General features: G+C 41.9%; 3 protein-coding genes across 11 annotated transcripts in view; 2 read left to right on the forward strand and 1 right to left on the reverse strand.

Annotated features, from left to right (window-relative positions):
• The window catches only part of ACOXL (acyl-CoA oxidase like), a 294,217-nt gene extending 286,305 nt beyond the window's left edge, over positions 1–7,912 (reverse strand). For 2 of the 4 annotated variants that reach the window (XM_050753124.1, XM_050753121.1), the window contains exons 1-2: positions 7,783–7,912; positions 6,399–6,495 (exon numbers count right to left, since the gene is read on the reverse strand). The gene's annotated coding sequence lies outside the window, so the exon portion shown is untranslated. Of the gene's footprint in view, positions 1–6,398; positions 6,690–7,749 lie in introns of those variants that run through there. The other 2 variants (XM_050753122.1, XM_050753123.1) reach the window with 2 other exon arrangements.
• Positions 1–25,871, forward strand: part of MTLN (mitoregulin) — a 1,146,577-nt gene that overhangs the window by 932,542 nt on the left and 188,164 nt on the right. Inside the window, exon 1 of one of the 6 annotated variants that reach the window (XM_050753152.1) lies at positions 1,346–1,349. The exons of the other annotated variants lie outside the window; for them this stretch is intronic. The gene's annotated coding sequence lies outside the window, so the exon portion shown is untranslated. Of the gene's footprint in view, positions 1–1,345; positions 1,350–25,871 lie in introns of those variants that run through there. 6 annotated transcript variants of the gene reach the window in all.
• NPHP1 (nephrocystin 1) overlaps positions 1–25,871 on the forward strand; it is a 364,586-nt gene that overhangs the window by 77,435 nt on the left and 261,280 nt on the right. The gene's annotated exons all lie outside the window — the stretch shown is intronic.

Raw genomic sequence — 25,871 nt, forward strand, 5'->3', positions numbered from 1 at the left:
TGAAATCAGGAAGTGAGAGGCCTTCAACTTTATTCTTCTTTTCCAAGATTGTTTTGGCTATTCAGAGTCCCTTGAGATTCCATGTGAATTTTAGGATGCGTTTTTCTATTTCTGCGAAAATCATCTTTGAGATTTTGATAGGAATTGCATTGAAACTGTAGATTGCTTTAGTAGTGTTGACATTTTAACAATATGAGGTCTTCCAATTCACGAACATAGGATGCCTTTCAATGTATTTGTATCTCTTTTTATTACTTTCAGCAATTTTGTAGTTTTCCATGTACAAGTCTTTACCTCCTTGGATAAGTCTATTCCTGAGTATTTTATTCTTTTTGATGCTATGATAAGTAGAATTGTTTTCTCAATTTCATTTTGGATTCTTCATTATCAATGTATAGAAATGCAACTGATTTCTGCATGTTGATTTTCATCTTGTAGCTTTGCTGAATTTTTTAGTTCTAACAGATTTTTTGTAGAATCTTGGGGTTTTCTACATAAAAGATCCTGTCATTTGCTCACAGAGACTATTTAACTTCTTCTTTTCCAATTTACCACACTTGATTTTTGTCCCCAGCATCTGACATACCAGAAATTTAACTGTTTATTAGTTTAGAGTCTGACTCCTCCCAGACAAAAATGTAAGCTCCATTGAGACAGGTAATTTCTGCCTGCTTTGTTCACTGCCCCTAGAGCAATGCCTGGCTCACTGTAGGTGTTCAATAAATAATTATAAAATGAACGAATCACCTCACCTGGCACATGGAAGGGACTTGGCAAAAGGTAGCAAGAAATAATTATTGTTTTTTTACATAGTATTTCACTGCACGAGTAATAATGAAGGCTTAGAATGAAAAGGGTGTTTTTTATGCAGAATGGTTGCAGTGTCAAAAAACAAATAGCACCATGATTCCAGCTGCACTGGAGTCCCGGGGCAGGTCCAGCTCACTCCCTGACATGCCCCGCTTTCAAGTAATCCCTGTGGCTATCACAGAGGACAACTGCATTCAGGTGCCAATCTACACAGAGGGACTTCTGTAAACAGACTGCTCTGTCCTATCGTCTCTGCCCAAATCCTCCAAGATATCCCATGCAGCCAGGGCTGGCCTGACCAAAGTGCTGGCCAAGTGGCCAATGTCCAAGTCTGTGGAGCTGGAGCCGGGACAGGGACTCCTGCCAAAGACAGTACATAGAACTAAGAGCCAGGGGAGCCTGTCACAGCCCACTAGGAAAAGCCTGGGTTCCAGTACAAACAGAAGCCAGAGGGCCAAGGGGGAGCCAAGGCCAGGGCAGCAGAGCCAAGAGCTCAGAGTCTGTCTGTCAGTCAGGAGCCAGTCCCGGCATGGGTGGGGGAGTATAGCGGTCACAGTCTGAGGCACTCACTGGGGCTGGCACTGGAAATTGTGGGCAACAGGGCGGGGCCCAGGTGAGTTGGGACTGGGACAGGACAGGCATGTCAGCCTCTTGGCAGATTCCTGGCTCAGCTCCTTTTGCACAACACTCTCAGGGCTTAAATGTAAATGCTTCCTGGGAAAGGCTGTTTCTTCTCTCAGGGTGTGAGTAGAAAAGTAACCATCCTCCCCGGCATTCCCAAACACCTTCTAAGGTGAGCTGACCTTACAACGTTCTTCCATTTTAGATCTGATCACCCACCTGGTATTTCTCTAAATACAAAAACACCTCAAATGGAGATTACCTAAAATTCTGATAAAAATAATAATCATAATACATGTAATATAAATGAAATGCAACCAATGTCCTACTAGTTCCCCTCTGATCTGCTGAGACTGAGCTTCCTGAGAAAATAGTAGATGATTTAGATCAGTGACTCTCAACCTTTATGATCCCTGGACCTTTTTTGAGGATTCCAAAGAGGTTTTGTTTGTCCAGGCTATAGCTGTCAATTTATCATATGGCAGAATTATTACGAAAACTAATCATAACTTCAAAAAACTCATGAGAAGAATGGCATTGTTTCACATTGTTTTAATATCTGGCTCAATAAAAGATAGCTGCACTTTCACGTCTGCTTTTGTGCTGTCTGTTGTGTTATGTTGTTTTGGTTGAAGTTTATGATGGATATCCAGTGTCTCACATGCACGTAGTTGGACATATACTTTCCAAGGAGCACCTGAAAGGGTCTTGGGGACACATAGGACCTTACTTTGAGAATCACTGGTTTAGATAATGATGGTGCAACTATGCCCCTCACTCGTGTGGATCATGGGGATAAAAACTAGAACTCTGGGTGAGAGAGAGAATGGTTGTAGAGTGGTGGTGGGAGGAAGGAGTCAGGGGTAGGATTTTCATTATCCAGGTATCTGTCCCCAACCCGCACTACACTTGGCTGAAAGTAGCCTCATCCCAGCTGGCTCCCTCCTGGGGAAAGCTAATGTTGAGATGCAGTTTCCTTATGAGCCAGCCGCAAACCCTGATTGATAGGGACCAAATGCTTAATGGGAACAATTTTGGGGAGACAGGGTGCAGGAAAGGAGGCATAGTGCAGCAGTCCTCAACCCCAGATGCACAGTGGGTCACCTGGAAGGACCTCAGTGGCCCGAGCAAAAGCCTTCACAGCAGGAGCTTTGAAAATTGTCTGGCTGTTTCTATCGTGCAGACAGAGCCAAGCACCACCTGTTTGACATGGGCTCAGGAAGCAGAGCACCTGGGTTTGAATCCCTGGTTCACTAGTCATTTATATATACAATTCACTAATTGTATAACTAACCTCAGTCCAATTACTCAGCTTCAGTTTACTTATCTGTAAAATGGGAATGCCACGAGGGATGTTGTGAATATTGAATGACATCATCTATTTAAAGTTCTTAGTGCTGGGACTGGCATAGAACATGTACTCAGTCAACCTGAGTTGTCACTGTCTGTTATGGTGAAGATCAGTGCAGGCTGTCAGACTCTGTCAGCTTCCAGGGATGAGCATCTCTGAGGAAGCTGTCCCCACATAGGACAAGACACTGCCACAAAGCAGATGTTAAGACCTGGGTCTTCTGTCTCTGCATCTGGAAATAGAGGCAGTTGGTGACTCTCCCTGCCCAGGATCCAATTCTGGAAACTTCAGGGGAACAAGAGAGCTCTTGGCTGAGGTGCACAAAGGTAACGTCACTAGAAACAGGTGCAGAAGTCGGCACAGAGAACAATGATAGTGTTCACACTGTGTGTGTGTGTGTGTCTGTGTGTGTGTGCACGCACACTCTGCAATCAGACTCATACTGTTTTTTCCCTTTAAAATGATTGAAACATCTAAAATCTATTACAGATGGCAGAGGGGAAAACACAGCGTGGAAATATTCTAATGGCTTATTCTTGGCCTGCGGACTGTCCATAGAGACCTGGAGCGAATGAGACTCCCTCCTCATTTGTCCCCTAGAACATCATCATTACACATTATACACTGCGTTCTGCCTCAGAGCTCATCGGATCATCCACAAAAGTGAAGAGCAACACGAAAGGGGGTCCAGGGAAACAAAGACGGGCCTGCCACGCTCCCTGAGCAGGCAGGACAGCCATGACTCAATCGTTTTATTAAGAGGCAGGACGAATCATGTAACACTTCTTCTAGAATTACTGGATGTGGACAGCTCCTCCAGCTGTTTTACAGGGTGGAATCTGAGAGCCTTCAAACACAGACGTGTGCCGCTGAGTCTCATGACATCCGCCCAGCGAGATGAGCCTGCCGCACTGATGGACAGTTTGGTTTCCTTCGGGTTTACTGGCTTTTGCGAATTCATACAGAAAGAGGTGCCAAACGGGCCAAGATAATTCACAGAAATGACTGGAGGGATCGTCTAGGGCCAATCCTGTGCCTCCTGGAGGAATTATATCTAATCACCCAGGACAGAGAGTTGTCCAGGCTGCCTAAGGCCACTGAGTGAGCCAGGAAAACAGGAAGATAATTGGATCCAGAGCTCAATACGCTTCATCAGGAACGAGATTACAGAGGCTAATCCTTCAGACTCAGCGGGTCGGGTGGCAATTAACAAGCCTCATTAAGGGATCAGCTCTCACGTCCGGGTCTCGAGTATTGACACTAAGTTAAGCCACAGACATGTTGGGCTGATTAAGGGAGCAGGAAGCTGGCCACAGGCCAAGATTTCACCTTCCAACCAGCCCCATGCCGAATGCACTTGGAGGCTAGTCTGATACAGAGAGTGGCTGGCAGCAAAGAGGTTGGTTGTTTTTGTATTTTTTTTTTTCTTTTTTGGTTGTATTCACAGCTCTAAATGGATGCTCCATCAAGAGGCAATTTCCTAGCTTGAAAATCTCTGCCAAACTGCTCGGTATGAAATGATTTTTTACACTTTGCAAGCACGCTCCACTCTGTCATGTGGGAGTTTTCCTGTGCCAAGTGAACCTCCATCTGCACATTCTCCAGCTCAGCTGACACTGCAGTGCCCTCATCAGTGTGGAGGTGCCTGCAGTACTGCAGTGCAGGTGGTGCCAAGGCTCTGCCTGTAATTCCTTCCTGAGAAGACTCCAGGATTGGTCCTTGTCTCCTTAGACAACCTACCAAAGGTTGGTGGGATTGTGGGGAAAGGAGAAGGATCTACGTTCAAGCATGGATCCCAGGCCTCCACTAGCTCTGTTCTACGCTCCACAAAGAAAGGCGCCCCTGCGGTCTCCTGAACGAGGAGGACTCCATCCCTCAATCCTCAGACTCTCCCTCCCAGACCATGCTGGGTGGGGAGAGGGCTGGGCTGCTTCAGGACAGGGCCGGCTCCTTAGCACGCCACTGAGCCGCAGCTATCCCAGTTCAGGCCCCTCCCCAGGGCCTCTCACAGGAGGGGTGGTTTGGGGTTTTTTGTTTGTTTGTTTGTTCATTTTGAGACAGGGTCTCACTCTGGTTGCCCAGGCTGGAGTGCAGTGGTGCGATCATAGCTCACTGCAGCCTCAACCTCCGGGGCCTCAAGTGATCCTCCCACCTCAGCCTCCCAAGTAGGTGGTACTATAGGTGTGAGCCACCATGCCTGGCTAGTTTTTGTTTTGTTTAGTTTTTTGGGCTTTTTGAGTTTTGTTTTGTTTTTGTTTTTGTTTTTTGAGACAGAGTCTCGCTTTGTTGCCCAGGCTGGAGTGCAGTGGTGCAACCTCAGCTCACTGCAACCTCTGCCTCCTGGTTCAAGGGGTTCTCATGCTTCAGCCTCCCAAGTAGCTGGGACTACAGGCGTGCACCACCACACCTGGCTAACTTTTGTTTTGTTTTGTCTTGTTTTGGTTTGTTTAGTAGAAATGGTGTTTCACCATGTTGCCCAGGCCACGTTTTGCCATGTTGAGGCCAGGCTGGTCTCGAACTCCTGGCCTCAAGTGATCCACCTGCTTCAGTCTCCCAACGTGCTAGGATTACAGGCATGAGCCACTGTGCCTGGCCAGTTTTGCATTTTTTTGTGGAAACAGGGTTTCACCATGTTGCCCAGGCCAGTCTTGAACTCCTGGGCTCTGCCCAGGATCAGCCCACCTTGGCCTCCCAAAGTACTGGGATTACAGATGTAAGCCACCACACCCTGCTGAGGTATATTTTTTCCTATGTAAAATGTTAAGAAAGCCATGAAGCTGAATGAACTTGGCTAAAATATATCATTCCTAATACTGATACAAAGGAACTCACTAAACACGTATTTTTTTCTTTGTTTCTTCCTTTTTTCATGAGGCTAAATTGACTAAAATAATATCACTAAATTTAGAATGACAGTTTTTAGACAAATAAGACATAAACTTTAGATAAGTCTAAAGTGCTTTAAAAGCCCTTAAGATGAGTTATTTCTATTTCCCAGCTATTTAACTTTATCCCTAAATTATATTGGTTTTGTGTACAAATATTTTATTACTCCTGCTGATACTCCTATTCCCTTGCCTGTGAGATTGGAGAAGTGAATGTGTGGGCCGAAGGAAGGGTTCCTTAGGTTAGTGGGAGTGCGGCAGAAAAGGGGCCTGAGGAAGACGTTCTCCTCCACCGAGACGTGTCTGTCAGCTGCCCTCAGCATGAGATCAATGGGCTTAGCAAGTCACAAAAGCAAACAAAACAAAATCTCTAGGCAAATTAACACAGGAACAGAAAACCAAATACCGCATGTTCTTACTTATAAGTGAGAGCTAAACATTGAGTACACGCAGACACAAAGAAGAAAACAATAGGGAGGAGGGTAGGAGAAGGGTGAAGGTCAAAAAACCACCTATCGTGAGTTCTGTGCCCACTACTGGGGTGACGAAATACTCTGTACATCAAACCTCCATAACACCCAATTTATCCATATAACAAAAATGCACATGTACCCTCTAAACCTAAAATAAAAGTTGGAAAGAAAAAAAATCTCTCTCTCTCTCTCTCTCTCTCTCACACACACACACACACACACACACACCCCCCATACCAAAATAACAGTGACACTTACCAGATCCTGAACTGCACATTTTAACAGAGGTAGACCCCTGGCAAACCTCACTCTCTGAACTGTCAAAGCTCTCATTTCATCCAAGCTTAAATCATACCTGTGAAGAACAGATACAAAACAAGACAGCCAATAATTGGTGACTGAGGGGAGGCTGTGGATACTTTGACCCTGGGCTCAGAAAGAAAAGCTGTGTCCATCATAACGCTTGTTTGATACTGTGCACAGTGTGTGTGTTACATAGACTGGGTGTTCAATACAGTCAGACACCAGGAGGGATGTCTGACAGGATTTCCAGACAAGACCATCTTATTATTATTATTATTATTATTATTATTATTTGAGATGGTGTCTCACTCTGTTGCCTAGGCTGGAGTGCAGTGGTGCGATCTCGGCTCACTGCAACCTCCGCCTCCTGGGTTCAAGCGATTCTCCTGCCTCAGCCTCCCGAGCAGCTGGGACTGCAGGTGCCCACCACCACACTCAGCTAATCTGTGTGTGTGTGTGTGTGTGTGTATTTTTAGTAGAGACAGGGTTTCACCATATTGGCCAGGCTGGCCTTGAACTCCTGACCTTGTGATCCACCCGCCTCGGCCTCCCAAAGTGCTGTGATTACAGGCATGAGCCACTGCACCCGGCCAAGACCATCTTAAAACAAGACTGCAGCACCTCCTGCTCCACAGGGCTTTGAAAATTGTCTGAGATGACTTAAAAGCAGCATTTGGGAGATAGGGGAGAGGGAGTGTCATGCATGTTACAAGAGGTGGACTGTAGTGGCCATAAGGATTGCCACTCAGGGTTGCCTTTGAGAATACCTGCCTCCAGCTGCCACACCTTTGAATTAACGGAGTGATGGTAATTACATTCACCGTGAGGCTGCTCATCTCTTGGCTGCTACCAGCTGATGGTTGAGCCTCACAAGGTTCTAGAGTCAGGCCATGCCTGCCCAAGAGGTGACCTGCTCTGGGACCCCCACTTGCCTGCAGAGATTTGCCATCACTTCACTGTGGTCTGTGGCTTTCGCAGATCAACCCTTTCCTGCCCCTCTCTTTTCAAGGGGGCCAGACCTGACGGCCTTTGCTCTGGGGGTTCTCCCCACCAATCCAGCTCCCTCCCACTTAACCTTCACAGGTGTTTTCTCCAATTAAATCTCTTGTACATCTAGTCTCATCTTGGTGCCCACTTCTCAATGAACCTAAACTGACACAGGAGGAGAGGTTCCTCTTTGGCCACCTAGCATGTTTCCATGCAACGCACAGCCTGAGCCTGGAAGACCGCACTCAGGCTACATTTCAGAGCCAGAGGATATGAAAAGGATGGCCTAATGACAGAAAATCTTCTTGGAGATACCCACCCTACAGGAGAAAAACACCAGAGCAAAACACACCCATCTTCCTCTCCCGCAGCTTCAGGGGGGCGCTGCTCTTCCTCTCCCGCAGCTTCAGGGGGGCGCTGCTCTTCCTCTCCCGCGGCTTCAGGGGGGCGCTGCTCTTCCTCTCCCGCGGCTTCACGGGGGCGCTGCTCTTCCTCTCCCGCGGCTTCAGGGGGCGCTGCTCTTCCTCTCCCGCGGCTTCAGGGGGGCGCTGCTCTTCCTCTCCCGCGGCTTCAGGGGGGCGCTGCTCTTCCTCTCCCGCGGCTTCAGGGGGGCGCTGCTCTTCCTCTCCCGCGGCTTCAGGGGGGCGCTGCTCTTCCTCTCCCGCAGCTTCAGGGGGGCGCTGCTGCTCTTCTCTCCCGCGGCTTCAGGGGGGCGCTGCTCTTCCTCCCGCGCGCTTCAGGGGGGCGCTGCTCTTCCTCTCCCGCAGCTTCAGGGGGGCGCTGCTCTTCCTCTCCCGCGGCTTCAGGGGGGATGTGGTAGCTGCTCTTCCTCTCCCGCGGCTTCAGGGGGGCGCTGCTCTTCCTCTCCCCCCCTCCTGCGGCTTCAGGGGGGCGCGCTGGAAGCTGAATATACATGGCCAGTGGACATCTCTTCCTCTCCCGCAGCTTCAGGGGGGCGCTGCTCTTCCTCTCTACCCCCTAACCCTGCAAAAGCAGGAGGGGGCGCTCCCATTCCTCGCTGCAAGGCTGAGGGGAGAATTAGTCTTCCACCTCTTCCACCTCTTGTCTTGCAGAGCAGATGGAGTGTCTGAGTTCCTGACCGGGCGTACACCTTGGTGGGCCAATTAGGGAACTGATCTTCTATCTCCTGCACAGCAAAAGCAGGTGGTGCCAGGGTAGCATTAGTGGAGTCCAGTAGTGGAGTAGCATGGCCATCTAAATGTTTGTTATGTCCACAAAAATTTATATGTTGACCCACCCTCATGAGTAAGATTTATGCCCTTACAAAAGAGGTCCCAGAGAGCTGCCTTGCTCCTTCCACTATAGAAAGCAAGACCCTCACCAGACACCAAATCTTCTGGCACCTTGATCTTGGACTTCCCAGTCTCCAGAATATGAAAAATAAATTTTCTGTTATTTAAAGGCAACCTGATCTAAGATATTTTATTTTGGACTGGAACACAAATCAATAGAATTTATTCAATCTGCCATCTATACAAAGCCTAGCAAGAATATGCAAGGTAAGTCTAGTCACACCCTGCTTCATACCAACACCCCATCAGCAGGACCCAATGGGAAGCTGAGACTTCACCCCTACTTGGTATTAACAAGGAAAAAGGATGTGGTAGGAGATAGGGTCAGTTGGCACCCTATCTCCTACCACATTCACCTACTTAATTCACCCCTCTCCTTCCCTGGTGCCATTAGCGCCCAGAAGAGAACTGAGCTTCCATCCCAAACCAGGTGACAACAAAGTGATGTGGATCAGCTTTCAACTTCCCCCCTCCTGATGGCAGCTCAGCCCAGTGGGGAGGGGATGATCTCATATTCCCATTTGAAGGCAACTGAGGCCGTGAGATTCAATGCCCTACATCAGCTGAGTAGGTGTTGGCAGGGCCAAAGAGGGGAGCTGAATTTCTACTCCATACCTTTTCAACAACTGTAGGTCAGCTCAACAGGAAGCTGAATATACATGGCCAGTGGACATCTCAATATACCTCAACAAGGGACTCCATGCTAAAAATATTCGATCAATCTTGAGCCACATAATAAAATATCCAAAATGTCTAGGACATGATAAAAAATTGCTCATCATACCAAGGAACCATCAGAACACATACAAAGAATTTACTAAGAACCATCACAGCAACAAGGAACATCACAACATGAATGATAAAGAAATCAACAGATACCAACACCAAGATTAATCAGACATTGGAATTATCTGATGAGGATTTTAAAGCGACTATCATAACCACGCTTCAATAAGCAATTATAATTTCTCTTGAAATAAATGGAACAAAAACAGAAAATTGTATCAAAGAAGCACAAGTTATAGAAAAGAATAAAATGGAAATCATAGAACTGAAAAATATAACCAAAATTTTTTAAATCTCCCTAGATGAACTCAAGAATGCAGTATAGATGACAAAATAGAATCAGTGAACTTGATGACAGATTGCTATGGTCTAAATGTTTGTATGTCCTCAAAAATTTATATGTTGAATCCTAATCATGAAGGTGATTATATTAGAAAGTAGGGGCTCTGGGAGATGATTAGGTCATGAGCAGTTCACCCTCATGAGTAAGATTTATGCCCTTACAAAAGAGGTCCCAGAGAGCTGCCTTGCTCCTTCCACTATGTTAGGACATAGCAGGAAGGCACCATCTATGAACCAGAAAGCAAGACCCTCACCAGACACCAAATCTTCTGGCACCTTGATCTTGGACTTCCCAGTCTCCAGAATATGAAAAATAAATTTCTGTTATTTAAAGGCAACCTGATCTAAGATATTTTATTTTGGACTGGAACACAAATCAATAGAATTTATTCAATCTGAACAACAAAGAAAATATAGACTGAAAAATAAGACAAATATTTCTCAGGAACATTTGGGACAATGGCAACAGAGCCAACATGCACATCTTCAGTTTTGAAAAGCAAAAAAAAGACAGAGACTGGACCAAAAAAATAGTACAAGATATAATAGCTAAAAACTTCTCCTACTTGGTAAAAGACATAATAAACCTACAGGTTCAGTAAGCTGAGCAAATAATTAGCTAAACCCAAAGAAGCCCATGTCAAAAAACATAATAATTAAATTTCTGAAAACTAAGGCCAAGGAAAAAACCTTGAAGGCAGCTAGAGAGAAAACCATTGGAATGATAGCAGATTTCTCATTGGAAACTACAGAGGCCAGAAACAAGTGGCTCAACATTTTTCAAGTACAGAGACAAAATAATTGTCAATGGCAAATCTTATATTCAGTGAAGATATCCTCCAAGAATGAAGAAGAGGAATAATAAACATCTTATCAGGCCAAAAAAATGTAAGAGAATGTTTGCTAGCAAGCTGACTTAAAGAATGGCTAAAGGTAGTTCTCTAAACAGACAGGAAATGATAGGAGAAGAAGGTTAGAACTTTCAGAAAAGAAATAACTTCAGAATGAGTAAAAATATAGTAGACTAGATTACTTATTACGGGTTTTTAATAGACTTTTTTAGAGCAGTTTTAGGCTCACTGCAAAATTGATTAAAAGGTACAGAGATTTCCCATATAGTTCCTGCCCCCACATGTGCATAGCCTCCCTCACTATCAAAATCCCCCACCAGAGTGGTATATTTGTTATGGGTGATGAATATACATTACCCATCATTATCACCCAAATTCATAGTTTACATTAGGGTTCATTCTTGGAATTGTACATTCTGTGGGTCTGGATAAATTTATAATGACATGTATCTACTATTGTAGTATCATACAGAGTAGCTTCACTGCCCTAAAAATCCTCTGTGCCATGCCTCCCCCAACCCCTGACAGCCACTGATCTTTCTACTGTCTCCATAGTTCTGCCTTTTCCAGGATGTCATACAGTTGAAATAATGCAGTATTTCAACTAGACTTTTGGGTTGTCTTCTTTCACTTAAGTCCTTACCTTTAAGTCTCCATGTTTTTTTCATGGCTTTATACCTCATTTCTTTTTAGCACTAAATAATATTCCATTGCCTGGAGGCACCACTGTTTATTTATCCATTCAACTACTGATGGACATCTTGGATACTTCTAAGTTTTGGAAATTATGACTAGAATTGCTATAAATATTCATGTGCAGGTTTCTGTGTGCGCATAAGTTTTCCATTCCTTTGGGTAAACACCAAGGAAAATGATTACCGGACCATATGGTAAGAAATCACCAAACTGTCTTCCAAAGCAGCTATACCATTTTGCATTCTTACCAGCAATGAATAAGACTTCTTGTTGTCAGCATTTAGTGTTGTCAGTGTTCTGGATTATTCCAAAAGACATGTAGTGGTATCTCATTGTTGTTTTAATGTGTGTTGCCCTACTGACATATGATGTTGAGCATTTTTAATATGCTCATTTGCCTGCTATATATATTCTTTGGTAAGGTGTCTGTTAAGGTCTTTGGCCCATTTTTTGATGATGTTGTTTGTTTTCTTATTGTTGAGTTTGAAATGTTCTTTGTATATTTTGAATAACAGTCTTACATTAGACGTGTCTATGTGTCTGTTGCAAATATTTTCTCCCAATCCACAGCTTGTCTTTTCATCCTTTTGACACTGTTTTTCACAGAGCAGAAAGTTTTCCTTTTAATAAAATTCAATTTACCAATTCTTTCTTTCATAGATCATGCCTTTGGTGTTATATCTAAAAAGTCATCACCAAATGCAAAGTCCTAAGGACTTTCTTCTAGATCTCCTAGGAATTTTATGGTTTGATATTTTACATTTAGGCCTGTGATCCATTTTGAGTTACTTTTTGTGAAGGGTGTAAGGTCAATGTCTAGATTTATGTTGGGGGGGGTGGGATTTGTATGTTGATGTCCACTTATCACAGCATCACTGGTAGAAAAAGCTATCTTTTCTCCATTTTATTGTTTTGCTCCTTTGTCAATGGTCACTTGACTCTATTTATGTGAGTCCATTTCTGGACCTTCTATTCTGTTTCATTGATCCATTTGTCTGTTCTTTCACCACCACTATACTATTTTAATTACCATAGATTTGTAGTAAGTCATGAAGCCAGTAGTGGCTGTCCTCCAACTTTGTTCTTCCCCTTCAATTTTGTATTGGCTATTGTGAGTCTTTTGCCTCTCCTTATAGACTTTAGAATCAGTTGTTGATATCCACAAAATAACTTTCCAAGATTTTGATTGAAATGATGTTTAATTTTAACAACATTAAGTTTCCTCTCCCACCACTTATTTAGTGATTTTCTTTCATTCATGACTTTTTGAAATAATATTCAATGTCTAATGCAAAAAATTATAAAACCATCTGATGTGGTACTCCACGTAGGTTGAAGACATACTTCAAACAATTTGGCCAGTGCCAGTGAGTAATTCAAGCACTGTGGGAGGCTGAGGTGGGCAGATTGCTTTAGCCCAGGAGTTTGAGACCAGCCTGGGCAACGTTGCAAAATTTTGTTCCTACTAACAATGCAAAAAATTAGCTGGATGTGGTTGTGTGCATATGTAGTCCCAGCTACTTGGAAGGCTGAGGTAGGAGGATTGCTTGAGCCTAGGAGGGGAAGGTTGCAGTGAGCCAAGATCACACCACTGCACTCCAGCCTGGGTGACAGAGTGAGACCCTGTCTCAAATTTTTAAAAAAGGACTAAAAAATATTTTAAAATTGGAAGGATAAAGGAACCTAAATGAAAGTTAGGTTTCTATACTTCACTCAAAGTGGTAGGACAGTATTAGTAAACTACGGTGGGTTATGTATGCACTGTAATACCTCAAGCAACCACTAAGAAAATATAGAATGTGATATACTCTAAAACACAATAAACAAATCAAGACAGTATCCTAAAATAATGTTCAAATAATCCACAGGAAGGTAAGAAAGCAAAAAAAAAAAGAGAGAGAGAAATAAGAGACAGAAGAAACAAATAATAAAGTGGCAGATTTAAACATTGACATATCAATAATTACCCTAAATGTAAATGGTTTAAATACCACAATTAAAAGACAAAGATTGGTAGAATGAATTTTTTTATTAAGTCTAAAAATATGCTATCTGCAAGAAATCCGTTTCAGATATAATGACATAGGCAAGTTGAAAGCTAAAAGATTTAAAAAGCCACGTAAATGCTAATCAAAAAGAAAAAGTAGAAGTGGGTATATTTATATCAGCTAGAGTAGATGTCAGAAAAAAGAACATCACTAAAGATAGCAAAATACATTATAATTACAAAAGGATCAATCCACAAAGAAGACATAACGATCCCAAACGTGTACACACCAAACAACAAAGCCTCAAATATGTAAAACAAAAACTGATAAATCGCAAGATGTAGCAGTCTAGGGCCAATCAGAAGAAAGAAATCATGCAATAGGTTAAACAGACAAAGTTTAATACAAAGTATTACTATGATAAAATAATCACTATAAGAAACAGGGAAACTCCATATGGTACCCTCAGGCTGAGAGAGAGAGCACCTAAAAAGATGAAAATGTTGGAAGAGGCACAGATCTCACTAGAGAGGGTATGGTTCAGCCCATCAAACAGCAAAGAAGTTAGCTGATTTGGCCAGACCGGAGTTGGTCTAGAGTCTCTGGGATAAAAATAAACCATCCTTACAAATGCAGGTGTAAACCACCTTACAAATGATGGTGCAGGTTTGAAAAACTTTCATCTAAATATACCTAAAGAATACAAGAGAAGACTTGGACGAATAGAAATATGTGCCATGTTTTTTAACAGAAGACAATATCATAATGAAATCAATTCTCCTTATGTTAATTCATACATTAAACATAATCCAAATAACAATGCCAACAAGTGATTTTAAAATTCATGTATAAAAAGAAACAAACAAAAATAGTGAAGAAAACTCTAAACCCAAGAAAGTATGATCTTTTCAGACAATAAAATGGGTGAAAAGATTGCCAAGCTGAATAAAGAGCCAAGATCCATCAGTATGCTGTCTTTAAGAGACCTATCTCATGTGCAAAGACACACATAGGCTCAAAATAAAGAGATAAAGAAAAATTTACCAAGTAAATGGAAAAAAAAATCGGGGTTGCAATCCTAGTTTCTGAAAAAAATAGACTTTCAACGAATAAAGATTATAAAAGACAAAGAAGGGCATTACATAATGGCAAAGTGTTCAATTCAACAAGAAGAGTCAACTGTCCTAAATATACATGCACCCAATACAGGAGCACCCAGATTCATAAAGCAAGTTCTTAGAGACCTACAAAGAGACTTAGACTCTCACACAATAATACTGGGAGACATTACCACCCCACTGACAATATTAGACAAATCATCAAGAAAGAAAATTAACAAAGATATTTAGGACCTGAATTCAGGTTTGGATCAATTAAACTCATTCATGAATTTCAGTCAGCCATGAATTGGACAGACAGCTCCTCTGACCTTGGCTGGACTCTCACATATTTGAGGGTTGCCTAGAAGTTCTGTAGATATCTGATAGATCTCCACCCAAAAACAACAAAATATACATTCTTCTCATCACTACATGGCACTTACTCTAAAATTGATCACACAATTGGAAGTAAAATACTCCTCAGCAAACGCAAAGGAACTGAAATCATAACAGTCTCTCAGACTACAGAGCAATCAAATTAGAACTCAAGATTAAGAAATTCACTTAAAACCACACAACTACAGGAAACTGAACAACCTGCTCCTGAATGAGTCTTGGGTAAATAATGAAATTAAGGCAGAAATCAGGAAGTTCTTTGAAACTAATGAGAAAAAAGAGACGATGTGCCAGAATATCGGTGATGCAGCTAAAGCAGTGTTACAAGGAAACTTTATAGCACTACATGCCTACATCAAAAAGATAGAAAGATCTCAAGTTAACAACCTAACATCTCAACTAAAAGAACAAGAGAACCAAGAGCAATAAACTCCCAAAGCTAGCAGAAGACAAGAAATAACCAAGATCAGAGCTGAACTGAAGGAGATAGAGATGTGAAAAACACTTCAAAAAATCAATGAACCCAGGAGTTGGTTTTTTGAACAAATTAATTCAATAGACCATCAGCTGGGCTAATAAGGAAGAAAAGTTAGAAGAATCAAATAAACTCAATCAGAAATGATAAAGGGGATATCACTACTGACCCCATAAAAATACAACCATCAGAGAATGGCCAGACTGCCCCAAATAATGTACAGATTCAATGCTATTCACATTAAACTCCCATTGACATTCTTCACAGAATTAGAAAAAACTATTTTAAAATTCATATGAAACCAAAAAGGAGCCCAGATAGCCAAGACAATCCCAAGCAAAAAGAACAAAGATGGAGGCATCACACTATCTGACTTCAAACTATACTACAAGGCTATAGTAACTAAAACAGCATGATACTCATACAAGAACAGATACATAGACCAATGGAACAGAATAAAGAACTCAAAAATAAGACTGCATACCTACAAGCATCTGATCATTCACAAACCTGACAAAAACAAGCAATGGGGAAAGGACTCCCTATTTAATACATTGTGCTGGGAGAGCTGGCGAGTTATAGGCAGAAAATTAAAACTAGACCCCTTCCTTATGCCATATACAAAAATTAACTCAAAATGGATTAAAGACTTAAATGTAAAACCCACAATTATAAAAACCCTAGAAGAAAATCTAGGGAATACCACTCAGGACATAGGCATGGGCAAAGATTTTATAATGAAGACACCAAACGTGACTGCAACAAAAGCAAAAATTCACAAATGGGATCTAATTAAACCAAAGAGCTCCCGGACAGCAAAAGAAACTATCATCAGAGTGAACAACCTACAGAATGGGAGAAAATTCTTGCAATCTATCTATCTGACAAAAGTCTAATATCCAGAGTCTACCAGGAACTTAAACAAATTTACAAGAAAAAAAAAACAAATAACCCCATTAAAAGGTAGGCAAAGGACATGAACAGACACTTCTCAAAAGAAGACATACATGTGGCTAACATGAAAAAAGGCTCAACATCATTGATCGTTAGAGAAATGCACATAAAAACCACAATGAGATACCATCTCACATCAATCAGAATGGAGATTATTAAAAAATCAAAAAACAACAAATGCTGGCAAGGTTGCAGAGAACAAGGAACACTTTTACACTGTTGGTAAAAGTGTAAAGTTCAACCATTGTGGAAGACAGTGTGGCGACTCCTCAAAGACCTAGATGCAGAAATATCAATTGACCCCGCAATCCCAATACTGGGTATATATCCAAAGGAATATAAAGATACATGCATGCATATGTTCACTGCAGCACTGTTTACATTAGCAAAGACATGGAGTCGACCTAAAGACCCATCAATGATAGACTGGATAAAGAAAATGTGGTACATATACACCATGGAATACTATGCAGCCATAAAAAGGAATGACATCACGTCCTTTGCAGGGACATGGACAAGTTGGAAGCCATTATCCTCAGCAAACTAATGCAGGAACAGAAAACCAAAACACCACATGTTCTCACTTATAAGTGGGAGCTGAATGATGAGAACATATGGCCACATGGTGAGGAACAACACACACTGGAGCCTGTCTTGGGGGGTTAGGGGAGGGAGAGCATCAGATAGAATAGCTAATAGATGCTGGGCTGAATACCTAGACTATGAGATGATCTGTACAGCAAACCACCATGGCCCACGCTTACCTATGTAACAAATGTGCACATCCTGCACATGTACCCCTGAACTTAAAAAAAGCTGAAGAAAAAATAAAAGGGGCAAATTTCCCTTAAAAAAAATTTTTTTTAAAAGATGTGTGATAAGGCCTTAAGTAACTCAAATTGTGCAAAACAGGCAGATAGACCGATAGAATAAGATGGAATACTGAGAAACAGAAGTAAGTATATATGGAAATTTAATATATGTAAGACAAACCTGGTATATCAAATCATGGGAAAAACAAACATTATTGAAACATCCAGCTGGGTGGCCAACTGGAAAGGAAAATTAAGTCAGATCCCCATTTCACTCCATGTACCAGAATAAATTCCAAATAGATCAACAATTGACATGAAGAAAAATAAAACCACAAAATATTAAAATAAAACCTGAAGAATTATTTCATAATTTTAATCCAAGAAATCTTCCTAAATATGACATAATATTTAGAAGCCATAAAGAAAAGACTGATAAATGTGACTAATAACAAAAATTTATGCATGACAAAAAGACCATAAGGATATCAAAAGACAAATGACAAACTGAGACAAAGTATTTGTTACTGATGTCATTGCAAAGGGGCCAATCCTCCTAATTACTGAGCTCCTATCGTTCATTAAAAATAGACTGGATAAAGAAAATGTGGCATATATACACCATGGAATACTATGCAGCCATAAAAAAGGATGAGTTCATGTCCTTTGCAGGGACATGGATGAAGCTGGAAACCACCATTCTCAGCAAACTATCACAAGAACAGAAAACCAAACACCGCATGTTCTCACTCATAAGTGGGAGTTGAATAATGAGAATACATGGACACAGGGAAGGGAACATCATACACTGGGGCCTGTCAGGGGTGGTGGGCCTAGGGGAGGGATAACATTAGGAGAAATACCTAATGTAGGTGATGGGTTGATGGGTGCAGCAAACCACCACGGCACATGGATACCTATGTAACAACACTGCACATTCTGCACATGTATCCCTGAACTTAAAGAACAATTTAAAAAAATAAAAATAAAACAAACAAACAACAACAACAAAAAAAAACCAGAGCAAGTGGACAATCGATTTGAACAGATGGTCCACACCACACAATAGGAAATACAAATGGCATTTAAACATATCTTTAAAATCCCTGCTCCCAGATGTATTAAAAGAAGCACAAATTAAAATTACACTCATACCAATTTTTGCCTCATACCAATTTTTGCCTGTCAAATGAACAAAGTCCAGACAGTGTGATAACACACTATCAAGGTTGGCAAGGTTGTGGGGAACAGACGCCCTCATATGCTAGCCCAGGGGAGGGCTGAACAGGGGAAGGAGGGAGGGTGGGACGAAGGGAGGCAAGGTATAAATTGGCACAATCTCTACTTATGGCAATTAGATGATATCAATTAAATTACAAATGAACCTACCTTTTGGGGTTTGGTTGTTTATTTGTTTTGGAGATGGTGTCTCACTCTGTTGCTCAGGCTATTCTCTAACTCCTAGGCTTAAGGAATACTCCTGCCTCAGCCCTCTGACTAACTAGAACTTCAAGTGCACACCACCATCCTGGCTCTGACCCTACTTTTTGATTCAGCAATTCTACTTCCAGAAATGTGGTTCTTTGAATGTCTTCACACATGTTAGCAGTATGCATAAGTATGGAACAATGTAAGCTATGGAGCATTACAGACATATATTTATGCATGTGTGTGTATAAATATATATATATGCACACACACACACTCAGATGTGTTAAACTATAAATTCTTTAATCAAAAAGAAAAAATGTGAATCGAGAGAAACCTCAAACTACAAAAATTAGATAGCACAGCCTACGGGAATGCCATGAAGTACATTATAGGTAAGATTCTGAAACACAGGTTATTAGCTATTTCTTTACATTTCCATTCCAGTAACTTTACTATAAAATCATTGTTATTCATCTATTTTAGAATCCCGAACTCACATCTATTCTCACATGGTAAGGTTTCCTGCTCGTAATTATAAACATCTCCTAAGTGTCAAATCCTAGTAACGATTCTGTGCAATCCATGCAGAAAAATAAGACACGACACATCAGTAGATGAGGGCCACTAATGCACAGATAATATATACATCAGCCAAAAGAGCTGAAGAAATGATCAAAACCTATAAAATAAACAGGCCTTGGCCCGGCACAGTGGCTCACACCTGTAATCCCAACACTTTGGGAGGCCAATGCAGGCAGATCAACTGAGGTCAGGAGTTTGAGACTAGCCTGTCCCAACGTGACAAAATCCCGTCTCTATTAAAAACAGAAAAAATGAGCCAAGCGTGGTGGCGGGGGCCTGTAATCCCAGCTACTTGGGAGGCTGAGACAGGAGAATCGCTTGAACCCGAGAGGTGGAGGCTGCAGTGAGCTGAGATCGTGCCATTGCACTCCAGCCTCGGTGACAGAGCGAGATCCCACCTCAGAAAAAAAACAAAACAAAACAGGACTTAAGAAAGTGGGCTATTACTAAACAGCTCTCAACTATTAATACCCAACTTCCTTATATCAAATAAATTTCTCAACAGAGACATGTTAGACATTTTAATTACAGGTTTATTCTCATTCCCACTCTCAAAATGCCCTACAAAGGATGAGAATAATGTTATGTAGGCAGAAATAGTGATTAACAATACACACGTTGCTTGCATATGTGTGTATTTTTATTTTAATTTCTTTAAGGACACACTAGAAACTGACAGTTTTCACCTTTTGGGTACGTGGGATGGAGGTGGGAAAATTCAGTAGATGGGAAACAGTACTCTATTTTTTATGCTGACTTTTGAACCAAGTTAAAATAACACCTATTCCAAATAAATGTTTAAATTTTATTTTAAACTGTATAGTTAAAAAGAACCACTAGATGGAGCACGTTCCTCATTTGAACTGCTGCCATAACAGATTCATAAAGAGATTAAAGCTGGATGAAAAACTATTCTGGAAACTCTCTAGCTGAAAGCTTGAACATTGGTTTATCATCATCATCGTAGTATCTAAATTGCTAACACTGTTCGAGCAAACAGGTGACAATCTGCCATGGAAAAATCAGGATTTTAGAAATACATCCTTATGCTCCAATCCCCTAAGCGATATGCATAGCTGTGTCTTCAAATATAAACCGCCACATTTAACAATCTTGGTAGTTTTCCTAAAATACTATCTGTATAACAATGGCGTATAAAATCATAAACAATGATTTTTTGACATGTTCTCAGCTATAATTTCTCTTTTCTGTCTTCTTGGGTCTCTAAGATATGGAGATAAGGCAAATATTAGTGTTCCTAGATCTCAGGCTGCAGGCAGAGGCCCTGGGTTTATGGCATCAGTGCTGGGGGTGGGCATCAGGCCTCACATGTGAGGGGCATCTGGGGACAGCTGTCGGAGACGTGATGAGGTCTAGAGAGGGCCTAGCTCTGCCCAGCAGCTCCACCATCATGTGACTTCCCTATTGGCATTCTGTGTAGGATTCAGGTTGTAAAACGGTCCTGTGATTAAGAACAAGATTGCAAACCTCTGAGCTAAAGCAGGCCACCAGAGCAAGAACTGAAGCAAAAGATACGAGAGGAGAGAGAGGAGAGAGGAAAGAGAGGAGAGAGGAGAGAGAGGGGAGAGGAGAGAGAGGGGAGAGAGAAAGAGAGAGAGCGACCTCTCTAGGAAGCCTGGCAAGGTGGCAAAACAAATGCTGACCATACCAAGTGTTGACAAGCATGCTGAGCAACCAGACCTCTCACTGTCTGGAGGCAGGAATGTAAAATGGAACTCTAGAAAAGTCTGACAGTTTGTTATGAAGTTAAACATAGACTTTCCATGTGCAATCCCATTCCCAGTTACACACCCTAGGAGAAATTCTTTGTTTACAAAACTTATTTTAAAAATCTGTACAGGAATGTTTACAGAAGCTTTTTTACAATCATCAAAAACTGGAAACAACCCAAATGCCACTAGCAAATGGATAAATAAACTGTGGCACGTCCATGCAATGGACTACTACTCGACAATTAAAAGGAATGAACCACTGACACACACAACTTGGATAGCTCACAATAACTTGGATAGGGCATTGTGTTGAGTGAAAAAAAAAGCCAATCTCAAAACAGTTACATATGATGTAATTCCAATTGTATAAATTCTCAAAGTGACGAAATTATGGTAATGGAGAACATACCAGTGGCTGCCAGCGGTTAGGGCTGTGGGGATTCTGACTCTGAAGGAAAAACACAGGCGAGTTTCTTTGTGACGTTGTGTGCCCTGATCATGGTGTTGGTCACAATACTACATAGTGGATAAAGTATCATAGAACTAGGCAGGGCAGCATGGTGGCTCACACCTGTAATCCCAGCACTTTGAGAGGCTGAGGCATGCGAATCACTTGAGCCCAGGAGTTCCAGACCAGCCTAGCAACACAGCTAGACCCCTTCTCTACAAAAAATTTTTAAATGGCCCAGGTATGTCTGTAGTCCTAGCTATTTGGTAGGATGAGGTGGGAGGATCGCTTGATCCCAGGATGTTGAGGCTGCAGTGAGCCAAGATCATGCCACTGCACTCCAGCCTGGGTGACAGAGTGAGACCCTATCTCAAAAAGAAAAAAAAATTCATAGAACTACATACACACACACACGTGCGCGTGTGCAAGAGGATATACAAATTTTTTAAAATAATGACAACACAACATTTGGCAAAGACATGGAACAATTATAACTGTCATACTTCGTCATAAAAATGTAAAATGGTACAACCACTTTGGAAAAAGATCTCAGAGATTTCATAAAATTAAACAGGTACCTATCCCATAACCTGACAATTACATTCCTAGGTATTTATCCAAGAGCAATAAAATTACATGCCCACACAAACTGTCATAGAAGAATGTTCTTAGCAGCTTTATTCATAATAGCTCCAAACTAGAAACAGCCCTGGTGTCCATCAATAGAATTGGTAAACTATGATCTATTCATAGGATGGAATGTTACTTAGCAGTAAAAAGGAACATACTGCTGATACACAATAAATGACATCTATTAACCTAGGAAACATTATACTGAGCTCTTGTGGCTCACTTGCTCTGGAGGAAGCCAGTTGCCAAGATGTGAGGACACTCAAACAGCCTTATAAATAGTCCACCTGGAGACGAACTGAGATCTCCTTCCAATAGCCCTGTCAATGAGTGTATTAGTCCATTTTGCACTGCTACAGAGGAACACCTGAGACCGGGTAATTTATAAATAAAAGAGGTTTATTTGGCTCACGATTCTGCAGGCTGTACAAGCATGGCACCAGCATTTGCTCGGTTTCTCATGAAGCCTCAGTGGGCTTCTACTGATGGTAGAAGTAGAAGGCAAAGGGGGAGCAGGTGTGTCTCATGCAAGAGAGGGGGTAAGAAAGAGAGGAGGAGGTGCCAGAGTCCTTTAAACAACTGGCTCTCAAGTGAACTAATAGGGTGAGAACTCACTCATCACCAGGAAGAGGTCAGCACCAAGCCATTCATGAGGAATCTGCCCCCATAACCCAAACACCTCCCACTAGGTCCCACCTCCAACATCAGCATCACATTTCAACATGAGGTTTGGAAGGGACAAACATCGAAGCTATACCAATGAGATATTGGAGAAGGAGCTCTTCCAGCCCCAGTCAAGCCAAGGCCAACATCCTAAATGCAACCTTACGGGAGACCCGGACCCAGCGCGACCCAATGAAGACACTTGGAAATTCCTGGCCCACAGACGCTATGTGAGACAATACATATGGGGGTTTAAGCTGCTAAATTTTGGAGTAATTTCTTACATATCAGTAGACAGCTAATACACACAGTAGTGTCGTGCACACACACAAAATTGATGGACATGACAAGTATCTTATTTTTAAAGCACTGTAGCAACATACGATGCAACAAGAACAAAGGCATGAGTGGTAAATGTACAGCCCAGTGAATTATCGCCAAGTCACCTCAACTGTGTAATCCACACCCAAGCCAAGGAAAATCACATTCCAGAACCAGCATACAAGATCCCCCTCAATCACTACTTTCTCTCTCCTACACGGTGCTAGCTGCTATCCTGCCTTATAACTTCATAAATTATTTTTTACTTCTTTTATTTATTTATTTTGAGACGGGGTCTCATTATGTTGCCCAGGCTCGTCTTGAACTCCAGGCCTCAAGCGATCCTCCTGCCTCCGCCTCCCAAGTAGTTGGGACTATAAGTACACTACCATGCCCAACGTATTTTTTGCTTCTTTTGAATATTAAAGAAACAAGCCAGGCACGGTGGCTCATGCTGTAATCCCAGCACTCTGAGAGGCTGAGGCAGGTGGATCACCTGAGGTCATGAGTTCAAGACCAGCCTGGACAACATGGTGAAATCCTGTCTTTACTAAAAATACAAAATTAGCTGGGTGTGGTGGCACATGCCTGTAGTCCCAGCTAGGGAGACTTGCTTGAACCCAGAAGGCAGAGGCTGAAGTGAGCCAAGATTGTGCCGTTGCACTCCAACCTGGGCGAGACAGAGCAAGACTCCATCTAAAAAAAAAAAAAAAAGAAAAGAAATGAAATGGGATTATCTACTATGTATTCTTTTGTGTCTGGCTTCTTTCCCTTAGTATGGCTAATTAGAGTCATCTTTAGTATCTGTTGTAGTTGTGGTTCATTCACTTTCATCATTATACAGGATTGAATTGAATTAATATACCACCAAAATATGTTGAGTGAACAAATTGTGTGATTCTGATAATAAGTACTAAAACAGACAAAACTAACCAATAGTGGGGGAAAAAACCACACACAACAGTGGTTACCTCCAGGAGGGTGGGAGCAGGGGTTGACTGGCAAGGGTATAAGATAACTTTTTGGGGTGATAATAATGTTCTGTGTATTTTGATGGTGATTGGGTTACATAGGTGTATATATTTGGCAAAGCACTGAGAATGTACACTGAAGATTTTTGCATTTCATTGTATGAAGTTTTACAGCAAATGAAAAAGATCTGGCACATATTGAAGTCTTGCTAGTGGTATGCACACTGAGTTATTTAGGGGGAAGAATATTTATGTTAGTAATTTTGAAATGCACCCAAAAATGGGATATGGCGAATAGAGAGATCAATAGATGGGCAAATATGTGATAAAGCAAGTATAGTAGCATGTTAATGGCAGAATGTAGGTAGTGGATAGAAACATACTCAATGTCAAGGTCTTTCCATTTTTGTGCATTTTTTTAAATATAAAGTGTCGGGGCCAGGCATGGTGGCTCACACTTGTAATCCCAGTACTTTGGGAGCCCAAGGCAGGTGGATTGTTTGAGCTGAGGAGTTCAAGACCAGCCTGGGCAACATGGCTAAGCCCCATCTCTACAAAAAATACAAAAATTAGCAGAGCACCTGTAGTCTCAGCTACTCAGGAGGTTGAGGTGGGAGGACCACTTGAGCCTGGAAAGTTGAGGCTGCAGTGAGCCATGATTGTGCCACTGCACTCCAGCCTGAGCAACAGAGCAAGACCCTGTCTCAAAAAAAATTACATATATATATACACACACATATATACACATACAGACAAATATATGTGTATTTGTTTATATATAATATGTATATGTTTCCTTATATATAATATGTAATTTATATATGTGTGTATATACAGCAGTGGAAAAAAGATGATCAGAACTGGAATTATGGTAGGGCCATTGTTTTCTCAAGTAAGAACTTTGTGCACCAAAGTTGGTTTCTAAATACTGTTCTCAAATAAAAGAAACTAGGGCTCCTCGGATAAATGGCTGATTCCAGGACAGGGGCAGGGAAAATATAAGATGAGGCTGAAACTCCCAATGGCCAAAGCTGGAACAATTTGAGCAACAAAAATGTGCTGTTGGATTGTAACCCAAAACACAAAATAAACATATGTTAGTCTATACTGATATAAGTAAATGATTTAATAAATAAATACATGGGGGGAAAGAGATCAATCTCCTATAAGAAATAATTCGCGTAGCTACTCTCTCCTCCAGAACATGGAGCTTAACTAGCCCCGCCAACCCACTCGCCCACCTTGAGTGTTGGACGGATTGAATGACTGGCTTCCAAAGAGGGAAAAAGTAATTGTACAGTGGAGAAACCTGACAAGCACTACAAACATCACCAGGGATAAGCCATGTTGATGGAACGTACGCACTAACACGATGTGACCAGAAAGGCACTTCCTCAGGATATTCTTCCCAACACCCGTTATCCCAATCTAGTCATAAGGAAAACACAGACAAACCCAAATTGAGAGACACTCAACAAACACCTGGCCAGTACTCTTCAAAAGAGCCGGGTCATGGAAAGCATGAAAGGCGGAGGAACTGTCACAGACCAGGGGACACTGAAATGTGACAGCAAAACACAGTGTGGCATCCTGGACGGGACCCTGGAGCAAAAATCGACCACCTGTGGGAAAACTAAAGAAACACAAACAAAGTCTAGAGTTTAATAGATGCTGCTTTGTTTTTTTGAGATGGAGTCTCCCTCTGTCACCCAGGCTGGAGTACAGTGGTGGGATCTCGGCTCACTGCAACCTCTACCTCCCTGGTTCAAACGATTCTCTCGCCTCAGCCTCCTGATTAGCTGGGATGACAGGTGCCTGCCATGACGCTCGGATAATTTTTTTGTATTTTTAGTAGAGACAGGGTTTTGGCATGTTGGCCAAGGTGCTCTTGAACTCCTGACCTCAGGTGATCCGCCGGCCTCAGCCTCCCAAAGTGCTGAGATTACAGG

Source organism: Macaca thibetana, chromosome 13 (genome assembly GCF_024542745.1).
Source record: "Macaca thibetana thibetana isolate TM-01 chromosome 13, ASM2454274v1, whole genome shotgun sequence".
NCBI lineage: Eukaryota > Metazoa > Chordata > Mammalia > Primates > Cercopithecidae > Macaca > Macaca thibetana.